This window comes from Macaca thibetana, chromosome 12 (assembly GCF_024542745.1).
Source record: "Macaca thibetana thibetana isolate TM-01 chromosome 12, ASM2454274v1, whole genome shotgun sequence".
Taxonomy (NCBI): Eukaryota; Metazoa; Chordata; class Mammalia; order Primates; family Cercopithecidae; genus Macaca; species Macaca thibetana.
Genome location: NC_065589.1, coordinates 25,638,067 through 25,664,452, shown reverse-complemented (window position 1 = coordinate 25,664,452; position 26,386 = coordinate 25,638,067). Strand labels below are relative to the sequence as shown.

Below are 26,386 nucleotides of genomic sequence, written 5' to 3'. Positions count from 1 at the left end.
CAGCGTTTCTCATAGGTTATTTACTAATTCTAGAGGAAAAATAATAACTTGACAGTAAGAAACATGTTGGACACCACCTTAACCAAACAATTCAAGTTATCATCAATAACAATGTGATAATCTGATGTCATGTGTTCCCCAACAAACAGATGCAAAAGAGCATAGCATCACTTCTGTTATATTCCTGACAAAATTTTGCAACATAAATCTAATCAAAAGGAAGGAAAAGACAGACCCAATTGAAGGAGAGTCACATTAAGTAATTGGTTTGAACTCTTCAAAATGCCAAGGTTATAGAAGTCAAAGGAAAGACTGGGGTAATACTCTTCTAACACTGCAAGTCTCAGCCTAAATCCAAAGGCCTGAGAACCAGGAGTGCAGACATCCAAGAGCAGGAGAGGACAGATGGCCTGGCTCAAGTAGAGAGTCAATTTGCCCTTCCTTCACCTTTTTGTTCTTTCTATTCAGGCCCTAGAGGGATTAAATGATACCCAGCCTTCATTGTGGAAGGTAATCTTCATTACTCAGTCTGCTGATTCAAATGTTAATCTCTTCCAGAAACACCCTCACAGACACACCCAGAAATAATGTTTTAACAGCTAACTGGTCATCCCTTACCTCAGTCAAGTCCATACAAAATTAACCAACACAGAGCCAGAACATGTAATGACTTGGAAATAATTCAGTCATTGTTCAAGGAGTTACCTGGACTCTGTTTTAGGCTGGAAGTAGGAGTGAGATATAAAATGCATACAGTGATCGGGAGGCTAGGAGTACTAAGAACTAGAAAGCTTTAACTCTTTCATGGCAATAACCAAATTCAAGATTGTTACTAGGAATAAAGTGTACAAGAGCAGTGTGTGAATTAAACACATAGTCAGAATTAGACTTTAGAGATATTTGTTGAATTGAGCTGAACCCTATAGCTCCCCATTGTTTATAGAGTGCCTACAACCTGTGGCCACTGCACTAGGCATTCAGGATTCAGAATGTTGAGAGGGCTATGAGAAGTAAGGTGACTAAACATGGAACCAGAGAGAGTTGGCCCAGCCCCTTCATTTACAAATGAGGAAACTGATGCCCACAGTGAGACTGGCCTGGCCCAACATTACACAACCAGTTCATGGCAAAGCAAAGAGAAACACCTGTTTGGGTAATGAGATTTGCCTTTTATGTGCCCTGACCCCATTTTTACCACTAAGGATTGAGGAGGAATTGTAGTACAAAGAGACAAGAGATAGAAAGAATTTGAGCATTGCTGCTGCTATAGATCCTCCATCCAGCAAAGCCTTGAGAGACACAGAGAGGTGAGCAAGAAATGTGAGTCTCTTATTTATTCCTAGTCCCTATGGCTTAACTTGTAGGGGGTAAAGACCAGTGGATCTGAATTTAGACTATTTACCCTCTCATGTATGGGGAACACACACACGTGCACACACACACCAGGCTGGAATTTCTTCAGTTTGTTCCTCCAGGTCTACTCTATACTTCATGAAAGCTGATCTTATGACTTACATCAATGGTTTCCCTTGTCCTCTGGCGTCTATTAGTCTTGGCAAATGGGGAGTCCTAGCAGATCACTGAAGGGAGGACAGAAGTTGTAGTATTTATTCCTGTGATATTCTCTCCTGGTGTGTCACCTTGGGCTGTCTGCGTCCCTTGACAGAAGGTCACCCTCTTGTCAGGCATCACTTTTCACACAGCTCTCTCTGTCTCTGGGTTCCAACACCACTCCCTCTTCTTGACCCTTAACGCCTAGGGGTGATTATAGCTCCAGCTGTTATTAGCACGGAGTACTGCATGATCCCTTATGATTTCACTACACCCAGTAAATAGAACCTTTATTAAGCTTTTCCCAAGTAACCCAATTTCAGTGCACTGTTTTCTGCTTAGACTTTCACTCACATACGTGCATGCACACACAAACACAAACACATACACACACACACGCATATTCATACCCATGTACTCTCTATATACGTGTACGTCAAGTGCTATGGAATTTTTAGGGTTCTTTGAGGACAACTTTCTGGAAGAAGAATAATGGGAGATGTGCTCAGAGGCTGGTGAGAGTCTAATTGACCTGGTTGTGAGCACAATGGGAATGCTTTTCTGAACTTTCCATTTGCCTCCAACTCAGAATAACTGCTTAGTCAGCAACATGTCCCCAATTAACATGACAGATTTTTTGGACCACAGATCGCTTTGGGAATCTTATATAAGCTGTGAAACTTCTCCCTTAAAAAATCTACATATTTAATTCTGTCTGTAATTTTAGGACTTCACATATCCCCAAAGGGCATTCATGATCCATCAGGGTTAAAGACTTGTTTTAAGTAAAGCAAAGATTCGCAGCCTTTGGAATAGTAGACATCTCCAGAGAAAGTCTGGCATCCTTTGGTAACTCATGGCATTTATCACATTAGCTTTGCATGGAACAACCCCCACCCCACAAGTCTGAGCATGTGGTTTGATGCTGCTTCCTTTCCGTTTTCACTCTGCTCTCTTGATTTTGGATTCTATGTATCAAAAAGGTACCTTTTCTAGGGTCATATGTCCACGTCTCAAGCTCTTGTCTTGCACTGGGAATTTGAGGGTGGACTATCAGAGTATAATGGAACAGGCAGGAAAGGATAGCACTAATTAGAGGACTTGATAGGCCTTTTGCTACTGACAAAGATTCTGTCCTCTATCATCCATGAGGTTTGGATTTGCATTTCTAAAAAATAGCTGTGTGTTTTGGACAATAGCCACTTCCTTTTTGCTCTTTTCTGGTCTCTTTCCTAAATGACTTTCCAGGATAGTACAAAATAAGCAATCTATTTACAGGAACAAAACAAAGAACTACACCATTAGCATTAAAATATTTCCAGGGTAGTTTAGGTAACATAGAACTTTGTAACTCAACAGTCTTCTATAATTCATCCCCAATAGCAGGCTATTGCATAACACGTTGTTACCACCCATACCATTTTGTTGAGTAAAGGAATGAATGCACGGATGAATGAGAGGATTCTATTGTCTAAATAAACTTTGGAGGTGACTTAGTCTTCTCTTCCCTCTGATGCTTAGATCGTCTTTATCTCCCAGTTCAACATATATTGCTCAAATGGTTCCTAGGTGCAAGGGATCTTGAAGTTATTAAAATGAAATAGATTTGGACCATGGCCTTAAAAATTTATTATCTACTAGGAGAGATGATATGAAAATCACTATAATACTACAGAGACAGTAAAAAGGAAAAAGAAATGTTTGCACTTAGTAATTATTCCACCATTGTTCCAAAAGTTTCAATTATAGGGAACTAAGTTCCACTACTAATAAAATTCAATATGCATTGTATGCTTACTGCATGCTAAATATATTACATCATTATAATATTTATATTCAGGTGTATACTATGATTGTACGTATTTTACAAGGAAATTGAGGCTCATAGAGGTTAAGGAACTTGCTCAAGGTGACAGAGCGAGTAGGTGGTAGAACAAAGACTTCTATATTCTGACCTAGTCCATATGTAAGCAGATTTATTGCTAGAAATATCTTGATGTTGCATTGAAAACTGCCTCTCCTTATTTTCCATTTGGAACTAATTCCACTCTCCCAAGCCAGAAAGACCAAGCCTTTCATTATTTGAAAAACCAATTAATGAGTTAAATTACATCAAGTTAGTTTAACAGTCAGAAATTCCCTGTTGTAATCATAGTTTAGGCTGCTACCATTTTGTCCCAATCATTGGCCCACACCGAGTTTTGTCTCTGATTCATCGCTTTCTTTCTTCTTGGTTTCATCCTCTGCCCCCAGAGATACTATGCTGAGTATTGATGCTGCAGCAACATATTAATTTTTATGTTTTCTGACTCATTTACCCCAAAGCCGTAGTGCCTCAAATGCCTTTGGGTTTGTGACCATTTTCTCTTTGGTTTCAGTCACTGTTTATCTGGTCGTATCTTTGTTCATTTAACAAATATTTGCTATGAATTCTAAGCCTAGTGGATAGGAAACGCTGCTCTGGTAAGGGGTACATGAAGAAAGACATCATTCCTTCCTCCAAGGAGATTAGTCTTGTTTGGAAGCTGGACAAACAAACAGTTACAATACAATTAAAATAGGGTTAATGAAGAAATATGCCAACTATCAAGGGCAACCAAAGGGTACCCTTTCAGTCTGCCCCAGGGATGCTAGGTAAGTCTTCACAGAGAAGCTGGTATTGGCGCTAAGATCTAATGGAGGACTAGGGGCTTTCTAGACAGACAATGGAGGCAGGACACTTCTGGAAGTGGAATGAAGCCTTGAGGTGTGAGACAGCATGTGATAGAGCATGGAGGGTTCAGGCACTTGGAGGAGTTGGGTATGGGGAGAAATACAGAGCGCCTGTGAGAGCCTGGGGCATGGCTGGAGAGGTAGGCAGGCGCCGGCTTGCAAAGGGCTTTATCTGTCATGCTGAAGGGCTAACTGCTGTTCTGGAGAATTTGCAGAGCCACTGAAGGATTTGAAGCAGCCTAATGTTAGGATTTGCTTCAGGTTTTAGAAAGTTTAGTCTTTTGGCCCAAGGGTGGGGAGGGAATAAAATAAGTGAGAGTGAAGGCATGGGACCAGTTTAAAGACTAGTGAAGCCTGATGAAAAAGAGATGAGAAGTCTAAAGTGGACAAGCAGCCGGATGCAGTGGCTCACACCTGTAATCCCAGTACTTTGGGAGGCCAAGGCAGGCGGATCACCTGAAGTCGGGAGTTCAAGGCCAGCCTGGCCAACATGGTGAAACCCCATCTCCACTAAAAATACAAAATTAGCTGGGCGTGGTGGCAGACACCTGTAATCCCAGCTACTCAGGGGCTGAAGCAGGAGAATCACTTGAATCCAGGAGGCGGAGGTTGCAGTGAGCTGAGATCACACTATTGTACCCCATCCTGGGCAAAAGAGTGAAACTCTGTCTCAAAATAAATAAATAAATAAATAAATAAATAAATAAATAAATAACGTGGACAAGGAAATAGTGATGGGGGTGAGAAAACAATCTGAGAGACATTTGAGAGGTAGTGAGATAAGATTTGGTTACTGATTGAATATGGAGTGTTAGGAGGGAAATTTAGGATAACTCCAAGATTCTCATTTTGGGCAATCACAAAGCTACTGGTTACAGCAAAAGGAGGGGAAGAAAAGTGGTGGTGGGAGGGAGGCACGAGAACTTTGGTGCTGGCCATGTTCAGCTCCACCTCCTGTCTGCAAGTGGTGACACTCAGGAGATATTTATGTCCACAGGAGGAGAGTGGTCTGGGTGGGAGGTTACATGTCCCTCCTTCCATCTCCCGCTCCTTCTTTCTCTACTCCCTCTTTCTTTGCTTGGTACTTCCTTTCTTCTCTTTTTTTTTTTTTCTGCCTTCTTTTGAGAATGAAACCTAAGAATGTTTATATTTAGAGGGAAAAAGTGGAGCTAGAAGTTTAAGACACGGGAAAGGGAAGAAAAATGTCCTAGTGTGAGATCCCAAGGAGGAGGAAGGGACAGGATAAGGTGGGGAGAGGGATGCCTCTTTTGCTCATTGCCTTTATCTGTCTTTGTCTGTCCTGGATTGATTCTCCTATACTTTTCTTCCACTTCATGTCTTCTCCCATATTTCTACACAAGGTACTGTCAAATAAGGGCTGGCACATGTGCATCTTTGCCCGTGTACGCTCGTGTGTGCACAAGCATTGAGGGATGCACAGTTGCACACACCCTGTAGAGCCTCTAGTAGCTCAAGTCACATTTTTTCTCATTTCCAGATTGTAAGCGTTACTGAGGAGCAGATGGGACGTTCTCATAGGAAAAAAGCTGACCTCAGGGAGAAAGATGTGCCCCCCCCCCCAAACCAATGATGTCTACTCCCAATAGGGGACGTCTTTCCCTGGCATGAAGCAACAGGACGGATTTGGTTAGGTGTGGCATCGATGTCCTAATCTCCTATGAGCACACAATGAATGAAGGTGGGGGGCTCTGTTAGCTGGAGGGAATCAGGGGCTGCTCTGCAAAGCATGTGCAAAGAAAATAAATGCAATTGGAGCGCTGTCTACGAATTGTCCTCAGTGGGCACCAAAGAGGCACAGTGGGATGGGGCTCTGACCCAGTTTCCATTTGGCCAGCCGACTGGAAACAGCTAACTCACTGGGCCACTGGGTTCTTTCCAAAGAACAGTGAAGAACAGTGGTTTGGGGTAGGTGGGGGCAGGGGCTGGTGGGGTAAGAATGTCAGAAGCAAATGCAGGCGTGGCTGGTCCAGTAGTTCTAACACCAAAGAAGCCCCTATCTAGAAGAGTGGGACAACTCATCCTAAACATGGGAAGAAGAAACAGGAAATTTCAAAAGATACAACTACTAATTAAATGAAAGCACTCCTTAACCACCCCTTTGATAATTAGATCATCTTCTGCTAGAATGAGAAGGAATATTAGTCTGACTTTGCCCTCCATATGGAGAAACACAGCAAGCAGGCTCTCTGTGCCTGGAGGGTCTGGCCAGGCTTAGTCTGGCATGGGTATTTTGACTCCAGCCTATTTTTTAGGTATCTTCCTGCAGCTGGTCCTCAAGAGGTCTGAACTCTGCCATCTCATTCCTAAAGCCTCTTTAGCAGGTACTCAGGTTCCTGGGTCCAGGGAAGCCTGGGCATTGCTAGAGCACATGGCAACATCCTTCAGGAAACTCAGCTCAGACTGTCTGGAAGGATGTTGGAAAGGCTGAATCCATGCGGCAAGTATTATCTAACCAGCCCCAAGTCATGCTTTCACACTTAGATTTCTACAGGATGTTCATAAATTCTGGAAACAAAGATGTTGCCATTTTTTTATTTTTACACATTGGGAAGTTTCCTTGGCAACATAATATGTATTTGTCTATATTTCCAGGGTTTATGGATGAATTGATGTGGTCAATGGGATTCATTCATTGTGCCAAGCAAACAATATGTTCGAAGTCATATTAAGTGCTGGGTGCCATAGAGGATACAGATGTTCATAATGTAAACTGCCCTCTAGCAGCTTACAGTGTACTACCTAGGAATAATGCTTACACTGCAGTAAACAGCACAAGGCAGAATATGTGTACATCTTTGTACTCAAAGTGTGGTAAAAGTCAAGGTCAAGGTTCTTTTAACCTTCTTGGTGGCAAAAACCCAAATTGAACTTAAACAGAAGGGGAATTATTTATTTAAAACAAAAAGAAATTATTTATTGAAAGCAAACAGGAAATTGATTATTCCTTACAACTCATGAGCTGAAAGACGGAGCTGGGTTCAGATACAGATATATCCAGAGTTGTGATGCTATCAGGATGCTGTCTGGTAATGAAAACAACACACAGCACAGAGCCTGGAGTGGAGGGACAGACCAACTCTCCTCAGATGCCACATCCTCACCCAGCAGACCTTCTCTTCTCCAGCACCCATTCACCAAACCTCCGAGAAGACCCTGGTTGCTCCTGCAAGACTTTCAGCACCAAATGGGAACCAACTCCTCCTCCTTGGACATGGAATACTTGAACTGGCCATTCTGGGACAGGGGCCTGCCCATGTGAATGGAGGAAGGAAGAAGTGAAATCCTTAAACAAAGGGATGCTGGGTCAGCATATCACAAATATCCCTTGCCGTGAGTGCTGTGAGCCAGATCTGATGGGATGGTATTAGTCAATAGGTAGATAGTAGAGGGAAGAGGGGGTGAAGAATGAGGTGGTTCTACAAAAAGAAAGGCAGGGTGCCAGAAGGTGGAATTTGGGCAATAGTGAGTCACAGAATTGATTGTGTCTTGGAGCTCGTGTAAGGGAGCTGAGGTATCTACAGTTGGAGGGGGAAAGTGGGGACCCTTGGGCACATCTAAAGAGTCTGAAGAGTCTGCTCTTGGGTAGGATGTACAGAGCAATTAGAATTATTTAGCAGTGACTTAAAGCCAAGAGAACAAATCTGGCTTCAGAGTGTTAACATGGAAGAAATGAAGAGGCAAATGGAAGAGGCTATTCCAAAGGGAGAGAGTCTGAGCTTGGTGGTACCTGGGAAGAAAGGACACCACAGCCCAGCTGAGCCTGTGTCCAGTTGAACACGTACATTTAATTCTGCTTCTGAGCGGAAATACTGTTATCTCTTATGCGTGTATTCAGCAAAAGATGTTTCCACTAAAAGAATATAGAGCATTGCTTATTTCTAAGGACTGAATTCCGAATGCTTTTGGTCAGGTTCTCTCTGAACAGAGGACCATTGTCCCTGAGCAGAAGTGGTCTTCACACAACTAGCAACCATATAGCGTTTTCTCATTCAAATGGCATTTGGTATTCACCTGCCTGTCCTGGAACAAATGCAAAGTCAGGGTTGTTTCTAGCTCTCCCACAATATTAGAAAAGTGCTGATGGACTGAGCCTGGTTCCATTTTACACCTAACAAAAGGAACTCAGATGAGAGTGTTGGTAACTGGGTTTAAGAAGGGGTCAGAGGTGACTGCTGAAATTTCTGCCAGACCACAACTAAACTTAAAAAAGGAATTCTGTTTAAGAAGCCAATCTTCAACTAAATTGAACATTAGGATGCTCCACTTACAAGCCTCCCATGGGACCCTGGAGTCCAGAAGGGACTGCATACCCTTTGCTCCTGCAGGTAACTCAGGGCTTTGTTCTAGTGTCTCTGACAGGCTTCTAACCTTCTGCAATTCTGTTGCCACAATTTCTGTGGCACCAGGAGAAAATGCATGCATCTAGGCTAGGGTGGTACTCTCATGTGTCTCCAGGAGAGTGTGGCCTGGGTTAGCTTAAGACCAGGAATGTGCTGACAGCTGGGAAGAAAGTCAGAAGAAGGCATGGCATGTGGTTATGGGGCCGGAGGGACCGCTTGGCCGGAGAGGTGGAAGCACTGACGTGAGCTTGCTCTGTATTGCTGGTTCCCAGAGGTGGCCTGATAGGAGAGTGCCAGCTGGTGGCATGCTGTGGGCTCTGGGGAAGGGGCTAGATTGTTGTTGCAGTCCAGAGGGGCTGGGCTAGTGAGGAGCAAAAGAAAACATAAGCTGGGGGGAAACTGCCTAATAGACCAATTAGGAGACAGGGTTGTGCCCTCAGGGATGAGTGGAAGCAGCGGGTGCTAGAAGTAGACAGAGAGTAACTCTCAGCTCTGAACAGTGTCCCACATAGGAGGAAGAACACTGATGTGAGGAGAAGTGGCTTGGAAGGGTGTTGACACCCCATTCCCTACGACAAAGGGTTTGGCAAACTCATCTCATTTGCTACTTGTCCTATAGGTAAGGGTGGACACCAAACCCAAAGAGATTTTTAGGGTTTGGATAAAAATGGAAAACTTTGCCTCTCATTAATCGCTTGGAGAATATAGCATCTCCTTCAAACTGGACTGCTCTCCTTGATCCCTTGTCTTCACCTGAAAACATCTTTCAAGGCCTAACTCATGCCACCTTGGCCAGAGGAACTTTCCTTATCACCTCCATCAATGCTTTTTCTCCCTCCACTAGAATCTTCTGTTTTGGTACTCCTCTTACTCAGCCTCAAGTTAAATTTATGTGTACTGGTTTTAACTCCAATGCCCAGTAAACGTTCTTAATACACGTGATGAAGTAAGTCTCTCCTATCCCGTGGCACCTAGTATAGTGTTTAGTTGCTATACTAGTTATTATTATAATTAGCACTTATTAAGGGTTTACTATGTGCAAAGTGCCATTATTCCATTTATTATTCACAAAAATATTAGGTTAGTTTCTACTATTCTCTAGTTTGTTAGATAACATAATGTAAATCTTTTTTGTTTTCATGGTTGCTAGCAGATTGAAGGAAATAAAATTGTTGTGTGGTAGTAGGGGATGTTGAGTGAGTCTTCCTCATACGTGTTATTTCCTTCCACTAGGATAACACCCTTGGGCTGTCTTCATCAGGGGAGGAGGAGTGACTTCATCTGATAGATTCGGAAGGGAAAATGTTACCCATTCCCTTCTCAGTCCTCTTTCTCTTGGAGCGAGCCCGTCTCTGGGGCACATACATTCTGCCCTGCTCCTGTAGGTCTCGAGTTATCAGGGGAAGGGTCTGCCCTATAAGAGAGCCTGTTCTTATCCAGTGAGGCCTGTCACTGGGAAGATAATTCTGTACAGTTCTGGGATTCAAATTTAGAAAGCCCACTTGCCCCATCATTAAGCCACATTCACCAGCTTTAACAATGACAGAGGTGATACTGAGTTCTCCACCTGCCTTAGGCTTTTCTTCTTATTTCCCCATTGGTTCAGAATTCTGATGGGAAAAGGGGTTCCGTTGGTGGGATGCCTTCCCACCCTCATGTGGCCCTCCATAAGTTCTTCATCCCTCATTACCTTCAATAACTTGGGTGTGGTATGGGCGGAGTGCATGTGCCATATGACCCTCTCCCTTGAGTCTTTGAACCCTATTTCTTACTTGATGACTTTGGACTTCCTTTTCTTTGAGAGTATGAAAGTGGACACCACCGTTCCACCCCTTACCCGCCATCAGGAGAAGTTATTTGGGAAGCAAAGGAAGAGTAAGGTGGAGGGAAGAGTCTAAAAACAGCTCTACACTTAGCTTTGTCCTTGCATTGATGACAAGCGATGTTGGATCCTGAAAGGTGAGGATGGGAGGTGGGAAGACCCAGGAAGTTTCTGGGAAGGCTAAATCCTAAAGACAGTCATTAAAAGCTTCCATAAGGGGCCTCTATCGCTCCACAGGCAAGCAAGATGAGACTATGTTGAAAAGGTCTTAAAGAAGCCAGGGAAGAGGTGAAACATCTCTCCGTGTGCTGAGGACCATACCAGGTCCTTCATTATCATATTCTACACATTGAAAACTAAGGTAAGAGAGCAAGCAACTTGTCCTAAGCTACTCAGGGAGTAGGGAGGAAAGTCTGGATTTGAACCTACTGCTGCCTGACTCCGAAGCCCTGTTCTTTCTCTCACCCTGAAGGATGGATGAGGGTGGGATGCGGCAGTTAAAAGTTTAGGGGTATCTCCAGGGGAAAGATGAGACATACGACAATTGGGTCTAAGGAGCCAGAGAGAGGCCATTGTGTCTGAGCCTGGAGAGCTAAGCTTCTTAGAGACAGAGGATTGGGTGAGATGACTTCTGGCTGACTCTGCCTCCTTGAGCTCTTTAGGATCCCCTGCAAAATCTGCCAAAATGATGCTCATTGGAAACAGAGAGAGCACATTCAAGTAAGTATTTGTGCCACACTCTGATTGTTCCAATGACGTCAAGTCTGGGATGGCAATAGCAGTGGTTCCATTTCTTTTCTTCAGGACGTGGATTCTTGCTCCAGGGTCTTCCACCTCCCTCCTCATTTTCTTCCACTCCCACTGCAAGCTCCTTCCTTAGAAGAGCTGGGGCAGGGAGTTGGGGTGGAGGTTGTGTGTGCACTTGTGCACATGCATGCCTGTCTCTTATGTGCTGCTGAGTCAGGAATGGGCAGGAAGAAGAGGCTTGGACAGCAAGGCAGCCCTGGGAAATCTGGTGATGAACTTGAAATGGGAGAGGGTCTATCGTGCATTTGCACTGACTCTGTGCAGGAAGGGTGGGGGCAGGCCAAGGAGGACTGGCTTGGCTGAGACACGAGATGTCTCGGGGGAGGGTTTGGCTGAGGCAGTGGAAGAATGCTTGTCGGGAACTGGCCTGCCTGGAATTGTAACCTCCCCTGCTGTCTCTGCATCAGACTCAGGGTACAGCCGTATGCCGCTTAGCTGGTAGATTCCTTTCCTAGCTGGGGACACAGTGAACAGGGACAGTGGGGAAGAGCATCAGACTCAGAGAGAACTTGACATCAAGTCCTGCTTGGAATCCCATTTGGGTTTGTAATTTGTTGAAGGCAGACATTGACATAAATTAATCTCTTAGTTTTCCGATCCCTTCAATAAGGAGTACAACACCTATCACACAAGGCTACAAGAATAAAAGAGGTAACTTGTGCAAAGGCAGGGCCCCTGCTTGGCACATCTTAGATCCTAGATGAATGCTGAACAAGGCAGCATGGTGTGGTGGTGAAGGGTTATAGCCAGACTGACTGACTGGTCCTTTGTTTGAAATTTTGGTATTTTGTTCATCGTGGATTTTTTGCTTTGATTTTTACTTATTTATTTATTTATGTATTTATTTATTTATTGAGAGACAGAGTTTTGCTCTTGTTGCCCAGGCTGGAGTGCAATGGCGTGATCTTGGCTCACTGCAACCTCCCCCTCCCAGGTTCAAGCGATTCTCCTGCCTCAGCCTCCCGAGTAGCTGGGATTACAGGCATGTGCCACCACGCCCGGCTAATTTTGTATTTTTAGTAGAGGCAGGGTTTCTCCATGTTGGTCAGGCTGGTCTCGAACTCCCAACCTCAGATGATCCACCTGCCTCAGCCTCCCAAAGTGCTGGGATTACAGGTATGAGTCACCATGCCTGGCCAATTTTTTTTTTTTTTTAAATATGGCATTAAAATGGTATTTATCTTGACTACTGAGTTTTTGGTTAACCCCTTACATTTTGTGCCCAAGACGTCTCGCTCATGTTACCCTAGGCCCAGCATGGCTGGCCTTGTCTCTCAAATTCAAAGTTTTAAATTTTTCATTCCTCGAGCTTCTCACTTGTAAAATGGAAATAATAATAGCATCTCCCCTGTAGGCTTGTGCTGAGAGTGAAATGTGTTACTACACGTGCCTCACCTTCATTTTCAACAAGACCTAGTGCCAGTAAGTGCTCATTAATGTCACCCATTATTCTTGGCATTGCTGTTGTTATTAGTGTCAGCCATCATTCTCTCAGCCAAGAGATCCTTCCAGAAGAGAAGTTCTCCATGGAGGGGGATGGGAGATGAGCTGAACCCTGGAAACAGAAATGGATCAGATCAGGGAACCTTAGTGCCCTGAAGCCAGGGCAGAGGTGCATGGGGGCTACTACAAAACCCAGGGCCAAGCATGCAGGCGAGAGGCAGCCTTGCCAAGCCCTTGCATAAAATGCTTGCAGTGCAACTCCTCTCTGGAGACGCCACGAATTGCCCCGACAGCTTTTCCTTTTGGGGCTTGTTTAACATTTCAAACAAAAATAAAATAAATAACTGCAGTGTTTATGGAAACCTAAGACAGAAATGAAGACGACTTAGGAGAAAGTTAAGTGGAAGTGGGCCAGGAGGGGGTTTAGAAGATGCCCCTTTCCTTAGTGTTAGCAGTTTTGTGCTTCAGTTTGTCAGCTCTTCCTACTGCTCTCCCCTAGCAACTCCTCTGCCAGTGTGCACGAATGCATGTGTGCACATGTGTATGTGAATGCATGTACACACACACGACACACACACACACACTCATCCCAAGAGGCACACATTTCAGACACCATCTCACACACATTTCTCTCTTGCTGGAAATGTGTCCACCCACTTTCTCCTTTATCTTCTTGACTGTGTTTTTTTTTTTTTTTTTTTTTTTTTTTTGGACAAAGAATCTAATTAACTCATTCTGGCCAGATGGTGTACATTACTTTAACTCCTTCACTCCTGTGAAAATTTTTGGCCTCAACCTTCACTCTGAATAGACAAAGCCAAACTCGTTTTATGTGGATAGGCCATTTCCAAGTCAAAGTTCCATGGCAGGAAGTGGGAGAGTGGGCAGAGGGAGCAGGTCCTTACAACCAAAGACTTGTATAATGCTTTGCCTGGATTTGCCTATCAGTATGTTAAATATATGCGGACTATTTTATTCTTCCACCTTTTATTTTGGTATCTTCTTCTTTGTCTATCCAGTCTCACTTTGCCAGACTCCATTATGTGAGAGAGGCTTTGCTAGAAGCAAGGATGTTGTAGGGGAAAGTAATGAAAATGTGAGGATTTCTCAGAAGGCCGCATGCAATCTCTGGGTCTTTCCAGCACACACACCTTCACAAGCCAGGTGCTCTGTTCCCCAAGCAGGTCAGAGTATTTCCAGGAGCCCTGGTTTCCAGAAGCTCAGGACACCTCAGTGGTGAAAAGACCCTAATGCCGGTGACAGCACAGATCCTGGAAACCGTAGATTGCCTCTGTGTGTTCCTCTTGGCCTCAGCAGGGCTGGTTTCCCCCTCCTGTAGGAGCAGAGAAGGCTCTCCTCTCTTGAGCCCAGGGCCTAGCCTAGTGACCATAAGGAAGTATAGAAGATCCAGCTGCAGATTTGGAAAACAGAGCCCTCGTCTCTGGAAGAGCCAAAGCTGATCCTCAACATGTGCCATGCCCATCAAATATCAAACTCTTCATTCATTTTGCCTTAGCTGGGTAACCACTGACCTTGAGAAGTCACCTCTCTTGAGTTTCAATTTCTTCATCTTTAAGTTGAGACATTACATGACAGGACAGGACTGTGAGAATTAAATTTAAACTTTTTTTTTTCCCCCTGTAGAACATACTGTGGGGCCAGCACCATGCAAGGTGCTTTTATTTACAATTCTTTTCTTTCCCTTCCCTTGCCTTCTGCCTCTTTGAATAACTGCTGCAATAGCTGTAGAGAGATAAATGCAGTAGACCAAGACCTTTAGTGATTTTTAAACGATGTTCTAGGGCAAATACCTGGGTATTTTTATATACTCCACAAAGTGAAAAAATTATGCCAGTCAGTGTGCAAAGTGTGTTTTTCCAGACCTGCAAAAACTGAGATCAACTTCCATATTTCCAACTTCCATATTCCCTCCATCCCTTAAGCTACCAGGCAGAGAATAGGAGATATTTATCATTAAATTTGGCCATAATTTTGTCATGGGTCCATCTTGGTCCTGATTAGAATTTTCTACTTCCTAATCCATTAACTACATGGATAGATAGTCTGAGGGCCTCAAGGGCAAGAGATGACTTCTACCCCTCCACCCATCCAGCCCTGACCCACCCTTCTCATATGCATTGAAGAAAGGTCTGCTCTGTGTAAAACACATCAAGTTCAGGACATGGTTCTTTTCTTCAGCTAGCTACAGAAACGAATAGTGGCCCTAGAGAAATACAAAAGATGCCTGCAATCCAAGGCCAAACTGGAGAACATTTCAAAGAGAACTGGGCCTTTCTTGCAGAGTTTGGGAAATGATATGTGAATAGATATGTCCAAGGAAGCACCAGGCAGCAGAAACAGCTGGTTGCAGGAGCAGTTTGTCCTGCCCACCTGAGTCTTCAGGTTCCTTCAGCAAGCCTTAGGAGAGGAGGCTGGAGAGCTGCTTTGCTGGATCATCTCCTTTGGCCTCCCAGACTAGAACTCCACCTTCTCTTTACCTGGCTCTGTGCTCCATAGGCTGCCTCTGGGCTGCACTGACGGACTCCCTTGACTACTGGCTCCTGTTCAGGGTCGGAGGAGGAGGATGAAGCCATGGAATAGTGTCCCCATGCTGGGCTGCAGGTACAGTTGCTTCTTCTCTACTGAAGGCTCCTGACAGCAACCCTCTCTTACAGCCAGGGTGTTTGTAGCTGCTCCCTCATCCCTGTCCCTTTAGAGTGGTGATGGCTCTATATGTTGGATATTGCCAGAGCAGGGGACATCATTTTCCCTTAATTCTATTCTGCCTTGTAACCCCTTCCTTAAACTTTCTGCTGGATCTCTGCTTATGTGTTGGGATTGCATTGATGCAGATGCTTTAGGGCCATGTTGTGGAGGCTACAAGGTGATGAGACAGGAGGCAGCGCATGGTGAGTCACTTCTCACAGCTCCTAGCTAAGTTCTGGGCACATGAATGGGTACTCAGCACATACCTACTGACCAAGCCTATGGAGAGCTGAAAACTCATAGGCTGACTTTGAAAAGAGGCCTTTGAAACCATCGTCCCAGGGGAGATAATCTAGGTCAAAGAGATGGCTGTGGTAAGGGTGCGAGCTGGCAAGCACGAGGGCTGACAAAGCAGGCAGCGCTCCTCCTGAGCAGACAACTAGTCCCGCGGTGCTGGATGGGTACGACTGTTCCAAACCCTTGTGTAATTCTGTCCTCTAACGTGGCTGGTTTGACTCAGCACTGCTGGGGAGCCACAGAGCATTCTTCATTAGCATTTATGAGCTCATTATAAGCATCTGAGAAAACATCAACAAAGAGTGCTAAGTCCCTCTAGAACTGCCTTTTCAATTTTTCTTTTGTAAAAAGAATGATGCTTTAAATAAAACCCCAACTTACAGAATTCAGACAAAACCAGGCAGCCCCCAATTTTGTTATCCCAACTCCTCTTGGAATAAATTTGGGATGAACAAAAAGTCACAGAAGAGAAAACTCCATTCCACACCCACACCTTTTCTGACATAGCCCCCTGTGCTGGTTTTTTGGACCAGGTCTGCCATCTGTATTCCCAGGCTGGGCTGGAGCACCTGAGGCTGCTATAGTTACAGAAAGGAACCTGGCATCAGAAGGTATAGGCTCAAATGCCAGCTCTCCTGCTTGCTAGCTTTGAGGTTTCAGGTTCATTTCTCAAGCGCTCTGAACTTTGGTGCCCTCCTTTTCAAGACGGGAATGAGGAGTATGTCTAGCTCCCTGTTTTGTTGTGATGAATAGCTACATTAGGGTAGTTAAACCAGAACAGAAAGAAGGCAAATAGAGGCTACAGAAACCAAAGGTTTCCTTGTTGAATTGGATCTTCCTTCAATCTTCCTTCACCACACTAGTGGTTCTCCTTGTGGGAAGGATGTTGAGAGTGCTTTGTGTATTTTTTGTGTGTGTGTGTGTGATGGAATCTCACTCTATCACCCAGATTGGAGTGCAGTGGCGCGATCTCAGCTCACTGCAACCTCCACCTCCCAGGTTCAAGCGATTCTCCTGCCTCAGCTTCTGGAGTAGCTGGGACTACAGGAGTGTGCCATCACGCCCAGATAATTTTTGTATTTTTAGTAGAGATGGGGTTTCAACATGTTGCTCAGGAAGGTCTCAATTTCTTGACCTTGTGATCTGCCTGCCTCGGCCTCCTAAAGTGCTGGGATTGCAGGCGTAAGCAACCACACGCAGCCTGCTCTGTGTATTTTTAATCAATAGCAATACATACCATATTTAGGAGGGACTATAAGGAAGTTGTGCTAGAAACACTTGGTTATTTTACAGAACTTTGCCAGTAAGTGCAAAAATATGCCTAGCCCACAACCTCTCTCCCCTAGAGAATACCTCCTGTGTGTTGAATGAAGAGAGTAGGTGTTCTTACCATCCATTAGCATTTCAACCTGGCTATCTTCTTCCTAGAATTCCACTGCTCCCAATTGTCCAGGTCTTCCCAATAAAACCAATTCAATTGTGTACCAACTCAGTGACAAAACCTTTATGTAGTTCTTCTATCATTTTGTGGGGTTTTCAAAGAGGGTTGCTCTTTGATACGGTTTGACTCTGTGTCCCCACCCAAATCTCATCTCTAATTGTAATCCCATGTGTCAGGGGAGTGGCCTGGTGGGAGGTGATTGAATCATGGGGGCAGACTGTTCTTGTGATAGTGAGTGAGTACTCATGAGATCTGGTTGTTTGAAAGTCTGTGACACTTCCCCCTTTGCTCTGTCTCCCTCTTTCTCTCCTGCCACCATGTAAGATGTGCCTTGCTTCCCCTTCACCTTCCATGATTGTAAGTTTCCTGAGGCCTCCCCAGCCATGTGGAACTGTGTCAATTAAACCCCTTCCTTATAAAGTATCCGGTCTCAGCTAGTTATTTATAGCAGTGTGAAAACAGACTAACACACTCTTAAAAGTAAATGTTATTACCCTCCTTTTACAGATTAAGAAACTAAATATTACATCAAGGAATTAGTTTATAGCACTGGATGATCTGGCCTCAAATCTCCAGTGTGATCAGTATCAAGCTTTTCTCATTGTATCAACAGGGTTTTCCTAACAAATCGTAAGACACAAGTAGTTTCTCTAACTTAATCCATTATACCCATAATTCACTTGCCTCCAGGGAAAAAAATTAGATGAAACAGACTATACTGGTCTTATGTAAAAAGATAGCTCCATTCTTTTAGCCCTATTCTAAAAGTTAGACCATGTGCTGATAGATAGCTAACCTCCATTCGGTGCTTTACTATGTGTCAGGCATTTGTTCCAAACTCATTTTTAATCTTCACACTAAAGTATAATACTACTATTACCCCATTTTAAAGATGAGAAAACTGAGGCATAGTGAGATTAAGGAATTTATCCAGTTTCTACTGCAAGTAGAGTGTCTAGCATTGTAATCTGGGCATTTGCCCTGAAGCTTTGCCCTTAACCACTCCACCATGTGTTATAAGGTGGGGCTGACTTCATGGGGGCTCACTCAGCCAGCGGAGTATGCTCATATCAACAGATATGTGAACTACCTGGTTTATTTGTTTGTGAGACAATTATCTATTTGCTTACCTGAATCACAGCAATAATAGTTACAGCTCCCACTTACTGCATGCCTACTTGGTAGCATGCACCCGGACAGAAGGTTTTCATTTTTATGACAAACCTGTAAAAAAATGGCTTCTTAGCCTGGTTTTTTGGATGAAGAGTTTGATTCTCCATCCAAAGTCATATGATAAAGAAGTGGTGAAACAGGAATTCCAACCCAAGTTTGTTTTGTTTTGTTTCTGAAATCCATAGACTGGAATAGAATCTCAAATTATATGACATTTGTCCATGCTTATTTTTTAGTTTCCAAGGTGATGGATTATTTAAAAACAAAATGATTTTGAATGTAAAACAAGCTTAATTCAATTTACTTATAAACAATTAGCACTGACTCTTGTATACATTTAAGCTATGAGACACTCCAATATTAATTTGATCCACACTTTTTTTTCTATAATCTATTCCTCCCAAATATTCTATACTATCTGCATGTCTGCCTTAGATAAGGGTCCAGCCCTTTCCCATGCATCTCTCAGGATGGCACCTTTCCTCTGGGCCAGATGCCATGGGGCTCTCAGTGATGCCCACTGAATAATGCTAATAGGAGGACATCATCACAGAAGGAAGCCCGTGAAATTCCAAAGATAGGGCCCACAGACCAGGGTACTTTGAATAAGTCAGTCATCCTTTTCCGAGGTTATACCTTTTCCCCCTAAAACGATAATTCCAGACACTGTTCTTAAAGCAAACAGATCTTTTATAATAGAGGCATTTTCAGATAATTTTTTTCTATTTACTTGTTAAGCACATTTTAAAATGCTGATTGCCAATAAGGGGTTTTCCATAGAACTCAGAATTCCAAGTCTCTCTCCCAAGCTTCTGGGAGCATTCCTCCATTTTTTTATATTTTTACTTTTTGAGATGGAGTCTCACTGTTGCCCAGGTTGGACTGCAGTGGAGCGATCTCGGCTCACTGCAACCTTTGCCTCCTGGGTTCAAGAGATTCTCCCACCTCAGCCTCCTGAGTAGCTGGAATTACAGGTGCATGCCACCATGCCCTGCTAATTTCTGTATTTTTAGTAGAGATGGGGTTTCACTATGTAGGCTAGACTGGTCTAGAACCCCTGACCTCAAGTGATCCACTTGCCTTGGCCTCCCAAAGTGCTGGGATTACAGGCTTGAGCTGCCCCACCTGGTTGCATTCCTCTATTTATTGTTAATACCCTAAGACTCCCCAGCTGACCACCAAATGTGGGCAGGTGGAGGGACTGACCTCGGGGGCACAAGTCTCAGGTTGGCAAACACATTTTCTCCTGATCCTTTTTTCAGTATGATGACGTATTGCACAAGACTCTCAATGAACCTTCTGATATCACGTATCTAAACATTTACATAAGAGTCAAAAGCTCCTTGTCTTCAGGATTCCAAAGTTCTCAGCACAAAGGTCCAGGAAGTGTCTGAGTTCTTTGGTGTCTGGCTCAGTATGGATGTTCGGGTCCCTCTTAGACTTGAGATAGAACCAGAAAGACATGAAGAGACAATGACAGAGGTAGAGAAAGTACCAACCCTTCCCAGGCTGCCAGCTGACTTGACTGTGGGAATCAATAAAAAGTATTTAGTGGCTAAAATAGAATTTGAACCCAGTTCAGATCTCTAAGCTCACATGTTTTAGGCAACGCCATACAGCCTCTTCATCATTCCCTGGCCTCTTTCACCCTATCCCTTTTTCTCCCCCTTCCTCTTTCTCTCCTTTATTTCTCCTTAATCTTCTTGTTTCTCTTTCTTATATCTTCTCCTCAATAAGTAAATAATCCACAACCTCACAGGTAAATTAAAGTTGCCATTTGCACCTCTATTAGCTCCCAGGTATGGTTCCAGGATACTGGGAAGATTAGGTAGTGAAAAAGATTCAGATGATATTAATTTCCTGCAAATGGAATATTCATGGCAGGCACAGTCTGGCCGATTGCTCACAGTCTGGCGAGTACAATTAGCCTCGATTGTACCTGGTCTTCGAGAATGTGGTGGCATGTTTGTTGGCATCACATACTCCCTCTCATCTCCTGAATGGCTGACCAGTGCTTGCTTCAAGTTAGATTAGAGTTCGAGCTTTGTAACATAAGTCCCCTTCTGTCTGATCAATGGAATGAGGGAATAGGTACTTGCCCGAGAGTTATGGGACCTGGCATTTAACGTGAGAACATGCATCTTCAGAATCACTGGGGAGACTTCAGAATTCTTGAAAGCACTATTCTTGCAAGGCTTGAATGTACCTTCTCCACTCCACCATGTCCTCTCCCAACCCTACTGGCATGATATCAAGCTTGGGTGGAGAGTTCACTTGCAACTTTGTCAGATACCCATTGAGCCACTCTTTGAATTTCTGACAATGAACAAATATGTGGGTGGCCAACCCCATCCAATCTGACCCAACTGAACCCAATCACATGTTTTCTATTTTGAAATAAACAGGGAGGGTCTCAGGAATTTTAAATGAGTCCTCTTTATCGTTCTCTATCTTCCTTTTCTTCCACTAATTATTACTGAATTGATCTGCCAGTAATTATTACTAAATTGAATTTCAGGGGCAGTGCCCTATCTGGCCCAATACCCTAAGTCCAGTAATAGCCTGGAATGTTGCTGAACTGTTACTGTCCTTAAAGGGTGAAGCTACAGTGATACTTTTTATAACTGCTATTTGGTCTTTTTAAGCCCAGCACTTAGAAGGATTCACTTGTAGAGACCTCTGCATTTCTTTCAATTCTACAACTTAGTGCCTGAAATGCACATATTGGTCTCTGTGAATCTCTACATTAAGAATCTGATTTGCAGCACTGGAAACCTCACTAGTCTTAGCTCTGGGCTGAATCCCATGAAGCCACGCCATGCCTAGGGCTTTCATGCTGTAGTCCGTACCTCTGAAGAAAAGCGAGAGAAACGTCTTTCCCCCTTCTTCCCCCAGAGTGTGTGTCTGTTCTCGTCAGATTCTTGGCAGGGTTACCAATTCTCTTCTAAGCAACTTGGATTCACAACAGAATGATGCCTTTTCAATGCCAATCTAAACAAATGCCATCAACTCTTGTCCCAGGGAGTATGAAAAACAGAAGAGTCCTTTGTGACTCTGATTGGCTTTGTGACTTCCTTGGGGCTGGTGTTGGTCTCAGGCTTGTGTCTCCCAGTCATCCAAAATGTGGGTGGGCCATGTCCCACCGTAACTGTGGTTGTGAACGCAGAGGATTCACTCAACTTTCATCATGCAACAATAATCAAATGCAGTTTTATGGTTCACAGAGGGCTCCACCGTCATGATTTCATTTGATCCTCATAACAACCCCGGGAGCTCAGAGACAGACTAAGGAACTTGTCTGATATCACATACCCAGGAGCTGACTGCACGGCATCTGATGCCAACTTCTATACCATCTGACCTCCTGGTGATACTAGAGTAAATAAAACATAACTAGGCAAGTAAATATTTTGTACAAAGTCATCTGCTAAAAATGTGGATGGCATTTTACGTTATTTGTTGGTTTGGGTTATCGTGTACTATGCCTCTTCTTATTTTGCAGATAACTGAAAGCTAAGAGCATTGTATTTATTTATTTATTTATTTATTTATTTATTTAGGCAGAGTCTCACTCTCTCACCCAGACTGGAGTGCAGTGGCACGATCTCAGCTCACTGCAACCTCCACCTACCGGGTTCAAGGATTCTCCTGTCTCAGCCTCTCAAGTAGCTGGGATTATACACACCCACCACCACACCCGGCTAATTTTTCTATTTTTAGTAGAGACAGGATTTTGCCATGTTGGCCATGCTTGTCTTGAACTCCTGACCTCAGGTGATCCACCCGCCTCAGCCTCTCAAAGTGCTGGGATACCAGCACTTTGTAATCCCAGGTGTGAGCCACCGCACCCGGCCCGTTGTCTGTCTTCATAAGCAGGAGGATGTGACACAGAGTAGGAGAAGAACACGAAGACAAAGTTGAGGGAAGTTGCTTATCTCATGCTTCTTGCTGCTCTGCCTGAAGCAAAATGCTTTATGGATACTTCATTTATGATTTAAAATAGTAGCTCACATTGTGTGCTTACTGTGTGCCAGGAACTGTGCTAATTCTTTGTATTGTGCCCATAAAACATGCTTCTGAAGCGTTGTGGGGGGGGGGTGTTTGCACTTGCGTTCCCTCTGTCTGGAATGCCTCCCCATGCCTACCTTCATGACCCACTTTCCTTTACTTTCCTCATCTCTGTTCGGGTGTCACATTTTCAGTTATTCTTTCCTGACCACTCAGTATAAAGTAGCTCACACCTCTATGTTACCACACTCCCTCTTACCTGCTCTATTTGTCTTTATGGCCCTGCTCACCATTATAGTGTACATGGATTTCTTAATCTGTGCTTTATCTTCCCCCTCCTCGGAATATAAACTCCTTGATAGCAAGGATGATATTTTCCCCTGCTCTTTTCTTGGTACCAAGAAGAGTGCCTGGCACGTAGTAGCTGTTCAACAAATATTTGCTGTGTGAATTATCTCATTTTATAGATAAGGAATCTGAAATTCTAAGGGAGTAAATCATTGACTTCAGGGGACACAACAGGCAAGAGGTGGAACAGAGTCATGAACTAAGGCAGTCCCAGATCCTGCCTGACCCTTCGCTCTCTTCCTCATTCAGTGAATCCTAAAGCACTTGGGCTGTTTGAACAGTGCCCTTATTCATACCCTGCCCAGTCAGGGCCTCCCAGAACCAGGTAAAAAGATCTGGCCCCCTCTGCCATCCTCCCACTGGTGCCCTTCCCCTCCCACCCACCGCAACCCCCATCTAGGGAGAGGAAACTCTCTTTTCACCTAAATTCCCCGTCTGTCTAGTTCATCCAAGTCATCTCCCTTCCCACCACACTGTTTACACTTGTGGGTCTGTGTTGATGCATATCACAGCCCCCTTAGTCATTGTTTAGCCATTATACTTTGCAGGGGTAATTTTCCATCCCACTGTTTATATTTTTGCTTCTCCTTCATGTGCTCCTCCTCCCATTTCTTAAGGGCAAAGGAAGACATGTTCAGTCATACAAGCAATAATACAGTTATAATTAAGATGGGAACATTTTGCCAAAAAGAGGATTTAGTTGTGATTTGTTGAATGCCATCCTGAGTGCATTAGTTAAGAGCAAATTCAAGCTCTTTCACGTGACTTCCTGAATAGGACAGTCCTCTGAGCCTGCTGTCTCTATAGTCTTTGTGTCAGTTTTGTGGGATCAGGATTGTGCATGAAGGATACATGTTTTGCAAGGCCTAGTTGCTGAAAAAGCTTGAAAGGAAACTTCAGGGACTATCTAGGAAGATCTCCCATGATCTGTTCTCTGATTTTGTGTCCTCTTTCGTGGTTAGCCATTGCTCTTGGTGCAGTGTGGGACTTAGTACTCTGTGCCTCAAGGTGAGAACGCACTTCCAGCCCAGCTTCAGTTTAATGTTCACTATGAGAGTCTCGAGTAACATCCCACGCTCTGCCTTGGATTCACTGCCTTTCCCATGTCCTGGCATTGGACATGCAAACTGGATAGAGTGACTGCCTTTTCCCCTAGTAATTAGAAGAAAAGGTGTCCTGTATCAGGGCTAGGTAAAGGGGAATTTGGATATGAACTTGGATATGAATTTGGATTGAACTTGAGATACCCCATGGTGTCTTTTCTTGCAGTCCTAGCCTCCAATGCCTTTAGAATTTGCATTCTGTTTGGTGGGATGGAGACGCTGGCAGTGGAGACAGGGTGAGAGGAGCATGCTTGGGTCCTGAGCCTGTCTGTCTTCAGCAGCATCTCATGCTCTGTGCTCTGCTGTGTGCCTCAGGGGCTGCCTATTTTCAGGTTGCATTTATTAGCTTCCTGGATGCTCTGGCTTCCAGTAGGATTCAGCCTGTGGGAGGCACTGGATGGAGATGGGAGGGAGGGAGAGAGGACAAGAGAAGTCATGTTATTTCTCCTTTGCCTTCCCAGCCTGGGAGGTTTCTCCAGCCTGGGAGGCTGCCTCTCTTCTTGGATTCCAGACCCCACTAGACAGGTGTGCTGTGGCTCCAGGTTCTGTCTAGTGATGCTGGCCCCTGGTTTACCTGACTCCAACTCCTCCTTCTCCATGCAGCTGGGTCCTGCTGCTACCTCCCTCTGCTGTGCCTTGCTGTCCCCTGCCAGGCCTCTCAGCTCCTCCATCCCCTGGGTAACCAACTCGCTGTACTGAAATCCTTCTGTTTTGGAAACTCATATGTGATTTTCATTCTTCTTGGTTGGACACTGACCGATATTGAGGGATTTGTCTTAGAAGTAAAGCTGTGTGAGCATTTTCTCTGGGCAAGTTCTCATTTTCCCTTAATCATTAGAAGACATGGCACAGTAAACACGAGCTCATCAGCAGAAGGCTACATAGTTGTATACATGTGTGTGCTTTTTTTTACACCAGAGTTTGATGAAACCAAATACCCAAAGGTCTTTTAAAAGTAAAGATGTTTTAAGAGTAAAAAAAAAATAAGAAAAAAGAAAACCAAAAAGAAGTAAAGATGGCTAGGTCTTTTGTTTGCTCTCCTTTGGCAATCAGTCTGTCTCGCTCTGTGAGTTGACTCTGCTGCAGACTTTTCTTTTACCTCCAGCCTTTGGCTCATAGGGTTTGAGGCCAGGGGTGGGGAGAGAGAGTTCAGCCCAGCAGGCAGCAAACCCTATGTGCAAACATGATGTGTGAACACTGTGTGCTTGGGGGAACTGGGATTATTCAGCTGAGAAGACACGAAATCTCCTCCCCTTATTTGGGCTTTGGGATCTGACTTCATTGGAAGCTGAAATGTAAGAGAAAGGAGAAAAGGGGAAGGAGTGGGACAAAGGAGAGAGGAGTGGGAGATCAGACTGGGCACATTCTCCCTCACAGAGGGAAGCGATTTCTTTGTTGGGAAAGCAGTTCCGTTTGGAGACCCGGATGCCTTGTTTACGCTCAGGTGTGAAGTTGGCTTAGGAAGTGAGTTTAGCTTGCCTCTGTGCTTTTACAAATGTGTTGGCTGCTCAGCAAATTTAGTACAGAAACATTTTAGGTAAGCAGAAGAGAAAATTATATTTTAAAAGTTGTTTTAACAGAAGGTCAGAGTATGGAATCAAGAATTAAAAAAAAAAAAAAAAAAAAGAAATTCTGTGTTCTAGGCTTTAAAAGACAGAGAGTCACACACACTAATTTAGACCAGCTGGGGTGATCTCACAGGGACCCCATGGGCCAAAGCTGCCGTTCCTCCATGGAGAGCACATTTCCCCTAGAAATGTGTACTCAGGTGCAGCTGAAGGGTCTGAGGTCATGGCTGCAGCCCCGGCCAAGGTCCTCCCAGGCTGCAGCCTCTGCTTCCTCTAGCGTCCATTGGTCTAGAGCCATCCTTCAGAGACCAGAGCCAGATCACGAGCGAGCCAAACGTGCATGAGGACAGCATGAATTATCCTTGGAGACCAGGGGGCCCTGTTCATCCAGACATTGTCTTTCTTTTTAAAGAAGCTAAATGCCTTTTTTTTCCCTCTTTCTTCTTGCATGACCTCTGGGAGCTTGGGCAGTAAATTTCTCTGGGACAGGTCGTGAGGAACCTCTTCAAAGCAGCAGAGATGAGACAAACTGTTTCTCAGTTCACTCTCTACCACTGCTGCCCTCCCAATGCTCAGGTGATTCATCCAGAAGCCAGGGTGTTGTGCTTCATGAAAGGGCCACTACCCCTAATGTGGGACCGATACAATAAAAGGCCAGGGCAGAGAGAAGAAATAAAAGGAAAAGGGGTGTCTAGAGTGGGGTACATGATAGACTCCTGTGCCTGGAAGAGACTAGGAAAGTTATACTGACTGGTTCACCGCATTTGCTCAAACAGTATTCATCTTCTTGAGTTTACCAGGTGACTGGAAGAGCTGGGTGCAAGTTCTTTGGTTCACTATTATATGTCTAGCTGAGCACAATGCCTGGGACATAGAGGGGAGGTCTGGGGCTTCACCATGATTCCTAAAATAGAACAAAGCATTTGTTATTTGCCAAAGGTTCACAAAGCCTGAAAAAATACATGTTGTCTCTGGTGGAAAAGTAAGGGAATATCTCTTAAGCACCTACTACGCTCTGACTCCTGGGATTTCACCTTCAGGGCTTT

At 44.3% G+C, this 26,386-nt stretch overlaps 2 long non-coding RNA genes across 4 annotated transcripts in view; both read left to right on the top strand.

Annotated features, from left to right (window-relative positions):
• Window positions 1–26,386, top strand: part of LOC126932460 (uncharacterized) — a 408,483-nt gene that overhangs the window by 208,805 nt on the left and 173,292 nt on the right. The gene's annotated exons all lie outside the window — the stretch shown is intronic.
• On the top strand, window positions 9,233–13,401 carry LOC126932466 (uncharacterized). Its single transcript, XR_007718196.1, has 2 exons — window positions 9,233–10,807; window positions 12,608–13,401. It is a non-coding gene; the product is annotated as an uncharacterized LOC126932466 (long non-coding RNA).